Source organism: Euprymna scolopes, chromosome 38, assembly GCF_053919585.1.
Source record: "Euprymna scolopes isolate OS-2025 chromosome 38, ASM5391958v1, whole genome shotgun sequence".
NCBI lineage: Eukaryota > Metazoa > Mollusca > Cephalopoda > Sepiida > Sepiolidae > Euprymna > Euprymna scolopes.
This window is the reverse complement of record NC_136519.1, coordinates 46,822,661-46,835,689: the sequence shown is the minus strand read 5'-3', so window position 1 is coordinate 46,835,689 and position 13,029 is coordinate 46,822,661. Positions and strand designations below refer to the sequence as shown.

The 13,029-nt window shown below is 34.2% G+C and overlaps 1 long non-coding RNA gene across 2 annotated transcripts in view; it reads right to left on the bottom strand.

Annotated features, from left to right (window-relative positions):
• The window catches only part of LOC145263138 (uncharacterized), a 267,319-nt gene extending 254,501 nt beyond the window's left edge, over positions 1–12,818 (bottom strand). For both annotated transcript variants that reach the window (XR_013864484.1, XR_013864483.1), the window contains exon 1: positions 12,776–12,818. This is a non-coding gene — a long non-coding RNA (uncharacterized LOC145263138). The remainder of the gene's footprint in view (positions 1–12,775) is intronic.
• Between the last annotated feature and the right edge of the window lie 211 nt (positions 12,819–13,029).

Sequence of the window (13,029 nt, the reverse complement as noted above, 5' to 3'; positions counted from 1 at the left end):
ACAAATTTTTAAATTTTAAATAAAACTGTTATCCAATAGAACCATTTTTAAATGGTAATCTCCTAACTTTACCATCGTTTGCAGGCAAAGATTTTGTTTTTATGAAAAAATAAATTATTAAAAAATTGTAAATAAAATGTATTTTTAAACAATTTTTTTCGTTTGTTTGCCTGCGGTAAAATTTTATTTAATCTGTAAAGTTTAAAAGAAATATATTTGTATATTTTTTTATTACTCTGTAAAGTGTATACAATTTAAAATAGTGTTTTTTGATTAAAATGTTTTTGCGTATTACCCCTTTTTCGACGGCTTATAATGGCAAAGTTAAAAATATTTGTATTAAAAAAAGCAATTTTAATGACAAGCTTATTTTGTTATACGCCTATTTTTAATTAACAATAAGATTTTTATAAATAAAACCGTTGTTAAATAGTAAAACTCTTTTCGTTAATAAAAATTTGTGACCTAAAAGTTATAAAAGTATGATTCACCTCAGTTATAACTTCCGATTCAGTTGAATCGCAAAAAGAGGATCACATAAACATTGTATTCCTTCTACCATAATTGATATTCTACTAATAGACTACCTAGTACTTGTCTTTCCCAATACAATTGATATAAAAAGAATTTAACCATGGTCTCCTTGCACCCCCAAGAAATAACTTCTGCGACGGTAAATGAACTTCAACAGATTGAGTTTTCACAGCAGTCTCTCCATGATAAAGTTGTAATTAAGAAAAGAAGCCGTTCAACGCCTGATATTCAAATATCTCAGCCAGGAATTAGCAACAACAAAGTGTATATTCGTAGCTTTAATGGTACCAACGGAAAAGTTAGCTTTGCGGCTGTGAACTAAAAAAGGCATTGTTCTGCTTTCCTTGTTTGTTGTTAGGGAGTGATGTAACATGGACAAAAGTTAGTTTCAGAACTATTAGCAAAATGAAAGATAGAACTGAAAAGCATGAGAAGCACGCTGACAATGTAGTTTCCCTATCAATTTTGGGGACCATAAATATTAAAGCAAAACTTAGTGAGGCCTGCAGACTTTCAATCAATCATCATAACATGAATGCTAAGAAGAACCGTGAAATTTTATCTAAAATAATAGATTGTATTTTCTTTTGTGGGAACTTTGAAACTCCCTCACGAGGACATGATGAAAAAGATGATTCAGTAAATCCAAGTGTATTTAGAGGATTTTTAAATTTTGCATCTTAATTAGATCCAGATTTAAAGAATCACTTAGAAACCAGTAATGTCTTCAAAGGTGTTTCCAAGACTATTCAGAATGACATACTTGACTGTCTTTTACAAATATACCATAATGAAATAAGGGCAGAAATTAGCAAAGCTTCCTTTGTAGCTGTCATGGCTGATGAAATAACAGATGTGTCTGAACATACACAAATGATCATTGTTTTACGGTACGTCTTGGATGAAAAAATACTTGAACGCATTTGGGGATTCTTTATTCCAGAAAACCAAACCGCTGATAGGATATCAAAATGCATTCTACAACAATTAGATATAATCCTTCAAGGGAATCGCCAAAAACTGATAGCTCAGACATTTGATGATGCAAATGTCATGAAAGGCAAAAAAGCTGGTGCTCAGGCGAAAATAAAAGCAGTTTATAGTAATGCGCATTTCACTCACTGTTATGCGCATCAACTTAATTTAATAATGAGGAATGCAGCAAGCATTACACGAAATGCTAGAATATTTATCTCTAACATTTTGGCTATTCCGACTTTCTTTTCTAGATCACCACAGCGTCTGTCCATTTTTCAAGAAGCATCTGGATGTAAGCATCCTACGTGTATCCGCCACAAGGTGGAACTTTAACATACATAAATAGAGTTCATGAAAATGTTCAAGCATAAAAAAACTGTCACTGAAATTCAGTCAACGTCATATGTAGATGAGACCGTTGCAGAAGCGACAGGAATTCTGAAATATTTGAACGATGAAAATTTAATATTTTGGTTTGAGCTATTTCATAAAATTATGTCTAATGTTGAAATTATTTCTCGGGAAATTAGCATATATAAAGTCAATGAATACATAACAAATTTCAAAACTGCTATTTTAGAGATAAGAAACACCAAATACTGTGAAAATTCTTCACAAACACTCAAGGGCGAAGCTAAAGAACTGTGTGATTATATATCTGTTGATATAACGGGCAGATATTCTTCAACTAAACATTTAATACTTGCTAAATTGTTTTACAAGATAAGCTTTGCTAGTTTTAAGAAAAAAAAAACTACCTACAGAAGAGATATCCTTGACAACTGAAGCATATTCCATGATTGACAAAGAAAAGTTTGAAACTGAGCTAGAAATATTTTATAGTAGGTCAGATATCCATGAGCATTGCAAAGTAATTGATCTCCTGAAATTTATTTTGGAAAACAATTTAAACGATGTTCTTAGTGAAATCACAAAACCCATAAAAATTATCTTGACAATTCCCATGACTACATAAGAGATAGAACGTTGTTTTTCAACTCTGAAAAGAATAAAAACTTTTCTAAGGAACACTATGGGCTGCGAAAGACTAAATGCACTTGCAGTGCTTTCAATTGATAAAAAAGTTCTTCACCAGTCATTCAGAAGTTAAGGAGAAAATTATCAATCTTTTCTCACAAATTAAAACAAGAAGAATTGAGTTTACTTTCAAATGAATGTAATAAGTAAAATATTTACATCTATTTAGGATTCCTTTAAATTATTGTATTTTTATACGTGTGCATACGTATAAATTATGTATAATTTTATGTTTGTTTTATTTTTACACAATATTAAAAAAATAGGTGTTTTCTTTATAACAGCACCCCCACTAATCTTAGGCACGAACCGCAACTGGACAGGACCTAAAGAGAAAGTATATACATTAAAATGTGATCATCCATTATGTTAATTATATTAATTTATTTTTTATTATTTTCTTTAATTTATAGTGCGTCAAGAGTTTCAAGGAGAGTTTCAATATTATCAGTAAATTCCTAGTTCAGTAGGTAAGTTGTGTAGAATAGGAGCCCAAGTTTAAAAAAAAGAAACGGCTGTATTCAACTGTAATATGTACATCATAAGTATAATTATATATTAACATTAATATTAATCAGTTTAAATATATAGTTATGTGAATAATTAATTAGGCCACTAACGTTTAAAATTAAATAAATAGTTTACGTTTTTTGAAAAAAGTTTACGATGTAATGAATAATTAACGAAATAATGTCAGTTATATTATTCATTGATAATGCTAACGTTTAAAAACACTTACGTATAAAATAAATGGTTAACGTGTAAATAAATTAGTGTCCGTATAATATTACTTTTGTAAATTCTAGCGTTTCAAAAATTACGTATAAAATAGGTGATTAAAGTATAAGAATAAAATAAATTAGGCTCGATGAGGTGACCATTAAAACCTACGTTAAACGATTATGAAAAGTATAATTATGGTAAGATAACTACATTACGATTAAAGATAAATAAAATAAAAAAATATCTTTAGTTAAAAATTTAACTTATTAGGTATAGGCTATGATTATTTGATGTTAAAATACAAATGTTTAAAATAATTAACGTTTAGAATAGTTTCAGTATTGAATAAAATTAATTATGGGAAAAGGATAAAAGGGGCGGGGAAACTAGAAAAACTATAAAAATATTATTTACAAACTTAGGCGTTTTATAATTTTTTAAGCGTATGTATCTGAAAATGCTTGCAGGAGATGGCCGATTCTTGTTTTATATTTAAAAGTTTGTCACGGTCTTTAAAATTAGTAATCTCCATTTTCTCATGCAGGCATAAGAAACAAGGTGACTGCAAAGAGTAACATGCTTTAGCCTTTTTTATTATTTTCCAATGTATTCTAGGCGTTTTGTTTTCTCTAATTAGCTTCCAATAGTGTATAGATAAGGAAGTATCTTTTTCGTAAGTTAGGTTATTCAACGATCTTTTATGCCCGTAATATCTTCCTTTGAACGTTAATTTTGTACTCCCAATATAAAATTTTTCATCATTAGGGTTTTATTCTGGGAATATTTTTTTTTTCTGACGAAGCGATTTGCTTACTGGGTTTTCGCTGAAACATGTATGCTTATGTGTAGCAATTTGTTTGTAAACTAAATTCACTTATATATATATATATATATATATATATATATATATATACATACATATACACATACATATATATACATATACATATATATACATATATATTTACATATATATACATATATATACATATATATACATACATATATATACATATACACATACATATATATACATATACACATATTGTTGAGGAGAAAGCCCTTGCAGAATTTTTAATTTTGATTTCAAATGATGTATTTTCAAATAAATTTCTGTTATAATACCTTTACTTTATATATTATTTTAAAGAGCGTATTTCCCTCTTTCAAATCGTTTAAATTACAATCGTTTTAAAATTAAAACAATTATGTCTCATTTTAAGAACGTTGAATATAAAATGGAAAAAAGCAAATTCGCACAATTTTCTTATTTCAATTCAAGCCAGGCTAAAAAGATGCTGAAACAGCCCGCAATATCAAGGAAGAGTTTGGCCCAGATTACTGGGCCAAACTCTTACGGGACACAGAGTACAATGGTTTAAGAAATTTCATGGTGGCGACGAGAGTCTGGAAGTTGATGAGTCTAGTTGTCTCCCATCGGAGGTTGACAACGATCAATTAAGAGCCTTAGTCAAAGCCAATCCACACACAACAGTTCGAGAACTTGCTTCTGAATTAGACGTAATGTATACGATAATTTCCAACCACTTTAGAGAGACTGGAAAGACAAAATAACTTGATAAATGGCAGCCTCACAAATTGAACAACAACAAAAAGAAACGCTGTTATAAAGTGTTATCTTTCCTTTTATGCAACAAGAATGGCCCCTTTCTCGACCGGGTTGTAACGTGCGATGAAATGTGGGTTCTTTACGACAATTGTCGATGCTCAGCTCAGTACGTGCGAATTTGCTTTTTTCCATTTTATATTCAGCTCAGTAGCTAAATGTTAACGAAGCACCACGATACTTCCAGAAACCAGAGTTGCACCAAAAAAAGGTCTTGCTGATGTTTTTGTGGTATGCAAACTGTCTCATCCATTGCAGTTTTTGAATGTAGGCGAAACCATTACAATGGTGAAGTACTGTCAACAAATGGATGAAAAGCATCAGAAACATAGAAACAACACCAAACATTAATCAACAGAAAAGGCCCAATTCTCCTCCGCAATAATGCCCGACCGCACACTGCTAAACCGACCCTGCAAAAGTTGAAAAAATTGGGCTACAAAACTCTGCCTCATCCACCATAATCTTGAGACCTCTCACCTACCGACTACCACTATTTAAAGCATCTTGACAATTTTCTGCATGGAAAATACTTCAAAAACTTAAATGATATTGAAAAAGGCCTTCAGTGACTTCATTCCAATAGTGCTTATTTAGTTCATACGGCATAATCACGTTAACACACCGGTTCCTTCTGGATCACCGAAGTTAAGCAACATTGAGCCTGGTCAGTACTAAATGGGTGACCATTTGGGACTTCCAGGTGCTGTGTGTGTTCTCCGCTTATCTCAGCATTGTTTCCAGTTGTCCTGGTTTTCTCCTTGCCACTGGACCCAAACAGTGTCGATTCAGAAGAGGTGTGGTTAGGGATTCGTAACCCTTGTCTCACAATTATATGCACAGTTGCTCCTACAGGGGGTATCCTTTGTCTTTCGAGACTGAAGGGAGGCATCGATATTTAGTTCAATAAAGATTAAAATTAGCATAGGATGAATCAATTTGATATAATCACAAAGAATGGGAGAGAGAGAGAGAGAAAGAGAGAGAGAGAGAGAAAGAGAAAGAGAGATAGGCAGACAGAGAGACAGAAATTCTTACATAAAACCAGGAAAGTGATAAATCAAATTATCCTAGTGTGGATCAGTTTGGCATAATGAGAAATATATATATATATATATATATATATATATATATATATATATATATATATATATATATATATATATACTAGCAGTTCAGCCTGGCTTTGCTCGGGCCCTATGTACTGTTCATAACTTTATGTGTATATGTATATATATATTAATAAGTTTGACTCATGTTCAGATAACCTACATCTAAAATTTCAAGTGTTTATACCAAAAATTAGTGGAGGAATTTGGTAGAGTCGTCAAAGGTCAACTCTTTCAACTTTGACCGCTTGGCAGCCAAATATTCACCCAAAAACGGATTAAAAAGTTTACTGCATGTCTGAATACTTTTTATGTAAAATTTCAAATATTTATACCCAAAATTGGCTGAATAGTCTGATATAGACTGCAAAGGTCAAATCTTTTAAACTTTAACCTTTTGGTAGCAAAATTTTCGGCCAAAAACCGACTAAAAAACTTGCCCTATGTCTGAATACACTTTATGTAAAATTTCAAACGTTTAGACCAAAAATTGGCTGAATAATTTCGTAAAGACCGCTGAGGTCAATTTTTTTTTTTTAAATTTGACCCCAATTTTGACACCTTAACATTTATTGTTTTAGGTTCAAATCAAATTAAAAAGCCTGATCCATGTCCAAGTAACCTACATCTAAAATTTCAAGTGTTAGACCAAAAATTGGCGGAGGAGTTTGGTAGAGTTTCAAAGGTCAAATCGTTAGACGTTGACTCCTTGAAAACCAAATTTCTGGCCAAAAACCGATTAAAAAGTTTTTCCCAAATCTCAATGCCTCTTATGTCAGATCTGGAGTCTGTAGACTGAACATTGATAGAGTAGTTTGGCAGGGAAATGTACACACACAGACAATGTCATACATATATATATATATATATATATATATATATATATATATATATATATATATAGAGAGAGAGAGAGAGAGAGAGAGAGAGAGAGAGAGGCATACCGACAGAGAGAGAAATCATTATATAGCACGAAGAAAGTGATAGATAAAATTATTGTAGGATGGATCAGTTTTGCATAATATGAGAGAGAGAGAGAGAGAGAGAGAGAGAGAGAGAGAGAGAGAGAGAGAGAGAGAGAGAGAGAGAGAAATAAAGAAACAGACAAATTGACAGAGAAAGAGACGAAGAGAAAGGAAGTACGTGACGTGGGGTACGTGAGAGTAGCAACACGTGGGAGTGGGGGGGGGGAGTGGCATTATAAAAATGTACCTAAGAAAAAAAAAATGGATGAGTTTTTCTTTTTTTTTTTTTTTTTTTTTTTTTTCTAACAACCGGATAAACTTAATTACATATGTAATTATTCAGAACGAAAGGTCAAAAGGCACAAGCTCAAATTTACAATTTGCAGTCATTCAAAAATAAAAGCAATTTTTTTTTCCTTCTTTTTTAGTACAGGAGGGTCATATGATATATTTGCCAACAAACGAAAAACGATTGACATCAAACATACACAATACAAACACTTGCTCAAAATAAACTGACTTAACAAAGTTGCCTATGAACGGCTCATTCTACATAATACATAAAAATGTTTATATAAAATGTTGTTAGGGAGGGGGAGGCTCAAATTTACATTTCCGACTTCTCGCGTTACACTTAAATTTGGTCCCACCATACAGGAGTTTATAATAGCAATGAAATTTACATTGTACACATTCTTTATTACAGTAAATTCATTAAATTGACATAAATATTCTCTAGAAAAGGAAACAGACTCTAACATCTCATAACCCCCCCTTCTTTCTTCTCCACAAATCTATGATATAACTCCCCCACAAGAAAATTATTCTTGAATAAAACATTTTTACGCAAAATTTGAGCCCAAATCCTTTCCAACCATCAAATTTTAGATGTAGATGTTTTTTTGTAAGCCAGCCTTGTTAAGCCCTTCTTTCCCTATAGGGTTCTTGTTAGGCTTACTGATTGGTTAGCCTGTTTGGGGGCAAGAGGATTGAACACTGATATTGTTTATTTATTTATTTATTTATTTATTTATTTTCAGGCTTTGTTTGTCTGGATGTGATTCTTCCTTCATCTCTCTTTTTTTTTATCATAACTAGCTCCTTGCATCAAGTGGCTTCATGCTTTGTCTGGTGCGATTTCCATGAAAAAAATTTGTCTTAACTGATAACATTTTTCTCCAAGATCTAACATTCACAATTAACATGAATTGGAATAAATATTCAAGATACTACTAAGTCTGCTACAAAGAAAGTGGGCTCCTGCAACTGGGCTAGAAAACTTCTCACAGTTGCCAGGATCATATATCTTCATAAAGCCACCATTCGCCCATGCATAACAGACAGCTCAAGGCTGGTATCGCCCCATACATCAACAAAACTGTCGTCAATACAAAACACTGATATGGCCCATTCTTAAGTATGTCATCCAAGCAACAAATACCTATCTTTAAAAAGATATCGTACACCTTGAACATGTTCACTGGTAGGCAACCTATAACGTGATAGATACAATCCATTGCTAAGTATGTGATACAAGCAACAAATAACTTACAGTTCGGAATTTTTTAGATGAGGATTGGTTAATGATATTATTTGGATTCTTCGGACTACATTTCTTATCTTGGCTGTCCGTTTCGGTCGATGTAACCTCCGACCTTCTTCAGGTGTATCTTATTAAATTATGGACTCTTTTTGCCATACTCGGGGAATATGCACAGAATTTCAAACAGAACACTTTATTATATTCATTGTGAATGACTGAAGATTCAATTGCGAATTACTCAGGACTTTAATCCAGTCATGGCTGACAGAACAAGAGCATACTACCCCCCAGCCCCTGTGAATTAAATAAAGGGTTCCATTCAAAATTCCGTGCAGATTCCTAAGTTGGACAGAAAGATTCTCGAGTTTGACAGAAAGATTCCCGAGTTTGACAAGATAGACCTGAAGAAAGTCGGAGATTACATCGACCAAAATGTTGTAATAATGATACTCAAGATGAGAACAGTAGTCCAAAGAATCCAAATGATACCTATAATAATAACAATATTTGGATTTGTCGAACTCCGCAACGACCTGTGGCGCAGTGGTTAGAGTATTTGAAAAAATCTATCGTAAAAGTGATATTCTCCTGAAGGTTGAAGGTTCAATTCTCAGTATGGGCGGCTGAAAAATACATTTGCGAATTACATAGGACCTCTATCCAGTCATGGCTGAGAGAGCAAGAGCATCCTATCCTCGTGAAGTTAATAAAGGGTTCCGTTCGAAATTCCGTCTAAATTCTCGAGTTCGACAGAAACATTCTAAAGTTTGACAAAATACAAGGTTGGAGGTCACACCGACCAAAATGTTGTGAAAATGACACTCAAGATTAGAACAGTAATCCGAAGAATCCAAATAATATGAATGACCAATCCTTATCTAAAAAAAATTCAGAAACGTCAGCATATTTTTTTCATTGTTTTGACTCTCGAGTGTGTATCCGTTGATATATGCTTTTATATAGAGTGATGTGGTTCCCAGTTGATTAACTGTGGCGGATATATACTCGAGAGTCAAAACAATGATAAGAATATTCTGTTGTCATAGCCCGAGTCATAACAACTGCGTATCTTCAAAAAGATATCGTGCATGTTCGAGCGTTGGCAAACAGAATAATGACGGGACTCTTCACACTTGCCTACAACAAATGGCTTGAAAGACTAAGTCTGTGTTCACTTAAGCAGTGAACTCTGTGAAGAAACCTAATTCTATCATACAGCATCAGCAAGAGGAATGTAAATGTAATTTTAGAAGAGATTTTCACTCCAACAACTAGTTGTGATCTATGTCACCACACATGGAAGATGTACCTTCAGTGTTTTTATCTCAACATATGAAAGGCAGCCTTCTCTCTCCATGATTCTGCTCTCTGGAACATCCTACCATAGGAGGTTGTGATGACACTTGCCATATCCAGGTTTAAAATTGCCTTGGGAAAACATTCAAACAGTATATATAAGGGAAATTCTAAAAAGTAATGCCTCCTATTTTTTATTGCACCCAAATGTAGTAGAGGGGATTGCTATTCCATTGTTATGATTTTTTTTTAAATTCAATTTTCACCCCAAACAAGACACAGTGCCACTTTGAAGTAGGGGGCTACTATTGGGGGACATAAGTTGCAGGAATATTATGAAGGGAGTTGAGCAACAAGATGTCTGTTCACATTACACTTGAACTTCTGCATGTCAGTACAATTGGGAAAGCAGAATCCCAAAAGGGAGTTCCAAAGTTTAGCAGTTCTGAAGAAGAAACTATTGGAGTAGAAGGCTTTCTTACACTTAGGGATCTCTACTTTGAAGAGGTGGGATTTAGCTACTTGTCGGGTTTGTTGCAGGTATTCACGTCGAGGGGGCACAAGTGCTTGTTGTTCGGCAGAGCATTCACCATTAAAGTACTTGTAGAACAGGCAGAGGGATACAACATTTCATCTATGGGACAGAGGCTGACGCCTAGATGACAGTTCAGGACCTATCAGGCAGGCTGGTGACTCTTTTCAACTCTGTCCAGGAGTGAGAAACAAGCAGCAGATGCACCAGCCCAAATATGACAACAGTACTCCATGCATGGGCGAATGGTGGCCTTATAGAGATACAGGATACTTTCAGGTATAAGTAGTTTTCTAGCACGGTGTATAAAGCCCACCTTCTTCACAGCAGCCTTGGCAATGCTCTCAATGTAAGCCCTTTTTCCCCTATTAAGTTTTTGCTGGGCTTACTGTTTGGCTAGTTTGTTTGGAATCCAGGGGATTGAATACTGATATTGTTTTTGTTTTTTCTTTTTCGGGTTTTGCTTGTCGTGACGTGATTCTACTTTCCTTTCCTTTTTTAATATTATGACTAGCTCCTTACATCAAGTGGTTTCATACTTTGGAACGATTTCCATGAAAAAAAATTTGCCGTAAGTGACCTGAAAGTTTCATCTCTTTGTTGAGGATATTGACGGTGTGAGCCTCTAAGAAAGCAACCCCTGTCATGGATGTGCTTCAGAAGCAGATATGTATCATTGAATTCCTCCATGCAGAAAAAAATTCAGCCGCCCAACACTCGCTGGCGCCTGTTGAACGTTTACGAAACATATGCAGTTGATATCAGCACAATCAGGAGATGGGTCCATCGATTTCAAAGTGGCGACAGAGATGTGAGTGACAAAGCACACGCCAGACTTTTACAACCTAGGCATAAAAAGAGGCTGACCAAAGTGCCTTGAGAATGGTGATGACTATGGAGAAAAATAAATTATGGAGTACAAAAGGTCGCTTGTTTTAATAGTACCTCTCCCGTCTTCATAGTTCTTCAACATTTTAGTTTTTGATTAGAAAATATGAAATCTTACTTTTGGGATGATGCTCGTAGATGCAATATCTTGTCTTTTTACTTGGCTTGATGCGCTTTGCTAGTTTTTGCCGATAAAATTGATGTATACAAGATTATCCGGTAATAACATCTGACAATAAAGCACGATCTCCCTTGTGACCAAGACAGTAAAAGATGAGAGTCAAACATTTTGAATGCAAATTTTCTAGGTAGAGAGGTCAGCTGACGGAGAAAGGATATTTCAATGCTCATCATTATATTAAAATTTACATGCTAACACGTGTTGGGCAGCATTAAAAATTGACTTTCAAGCTAACCTATCTCTGGCCAGGTCTTTATTTAAACTTATTTCTCTGAAAGTCATCCTTATCACTTTCTTCCATGTTTTCCTTGACCTGTCTCTATTAACTGACCTTGGCACCTCAACTGTTCTACCTCTACTAACTCAAGCACTCTCATTCACATTTTCCATTTTGACTAAACCAACAAAGTCTCCTGTTCTGCACACATCCTCTCTATTACTGTCTATATATAATATTTCTCTGGGGTCACATGATTATCCTTTTGTTTCGTTTTTTACTTGACCTTCGCCTGCCAACAGACCCTGCTACCTCAACTGTTCTACTACTAACTCATTTCTTTCTTCAAGGAATCCATTCTTTCAATGTGACCAAAATAACTAAGTCTCCTGTTCTGCACGCCCTCTTTATTGGAAAATAAAAGGAATAGAACTTTTGCTTATCAGAGTGTTTATCAAGCAATAAATAAATAAATAAATAAATAAAGAATCATCATCATCATCATCTGTTTAATGTCGGTTTTACATGCTGGCATATGTTGAACAGCTTAAAGAAATTGAATTCGAAACCAACCTATTTCTGACCCGGTCTTTATTTATCCCTCTTTTCCTCCAAGTCCATTTTTATCACTTCCTTTAATGTTTTCTTGAGCCTTTCCCTGTGAGCTAGACCTGCTGTCTCAACTATGTTATATCTACTGACCCAAGAACTCTTTTCCATTCCTTTAAACAAAGCCAATACAATTGAAATCACCTGTTCTGCACACATCTCCCTATACTGCTCAGATATAACCTTCCTGTAAGGTCATCAGAACGAAGACTGTCTTTCAGAATCGTATCTTCAAATGATTTCTCTCCATGCAACGCATATCCTCAACTCCATTGGTTAAGTATCACTTCCATACATCATCACACATGCTTAATAAAGTCTTCTACAAGACTTGAACTCACGGTGCATATTCTAAGAAGTCAGTTTCAAATGGGAAGCACCGTTATAAATTCTGGTCAATAATGTTCGCTTTACAATCCAGTATATGTATTCGTCTTGTAGTTATGGTAGGTCGGAAACAGGTGCTCTCCTGAGAAAGTCTGCCACCTAATAAAATTCTCCGTAAAGTCTGCAAAAGACTTTGCAGTTGGCTTACCTGTCAGGAAAATACCGTCTGTTACCATCAGAAAATCATCAACACTTACCTGGAAAGAAAAAAAGAGTACAGAATTAATTACCTTCGCTCCCAAATGAAATTATACACACACACACACACACACACACACACGCGTGTGTGTGTGTGTTTTCATATTATATATATATGGGAAGTGATATACAAATTACCATTAGCGTATGAAGCGATGCTCTTTGTGTAAACCAATTGAGCTTAGGTATTTTGGACAATATCAA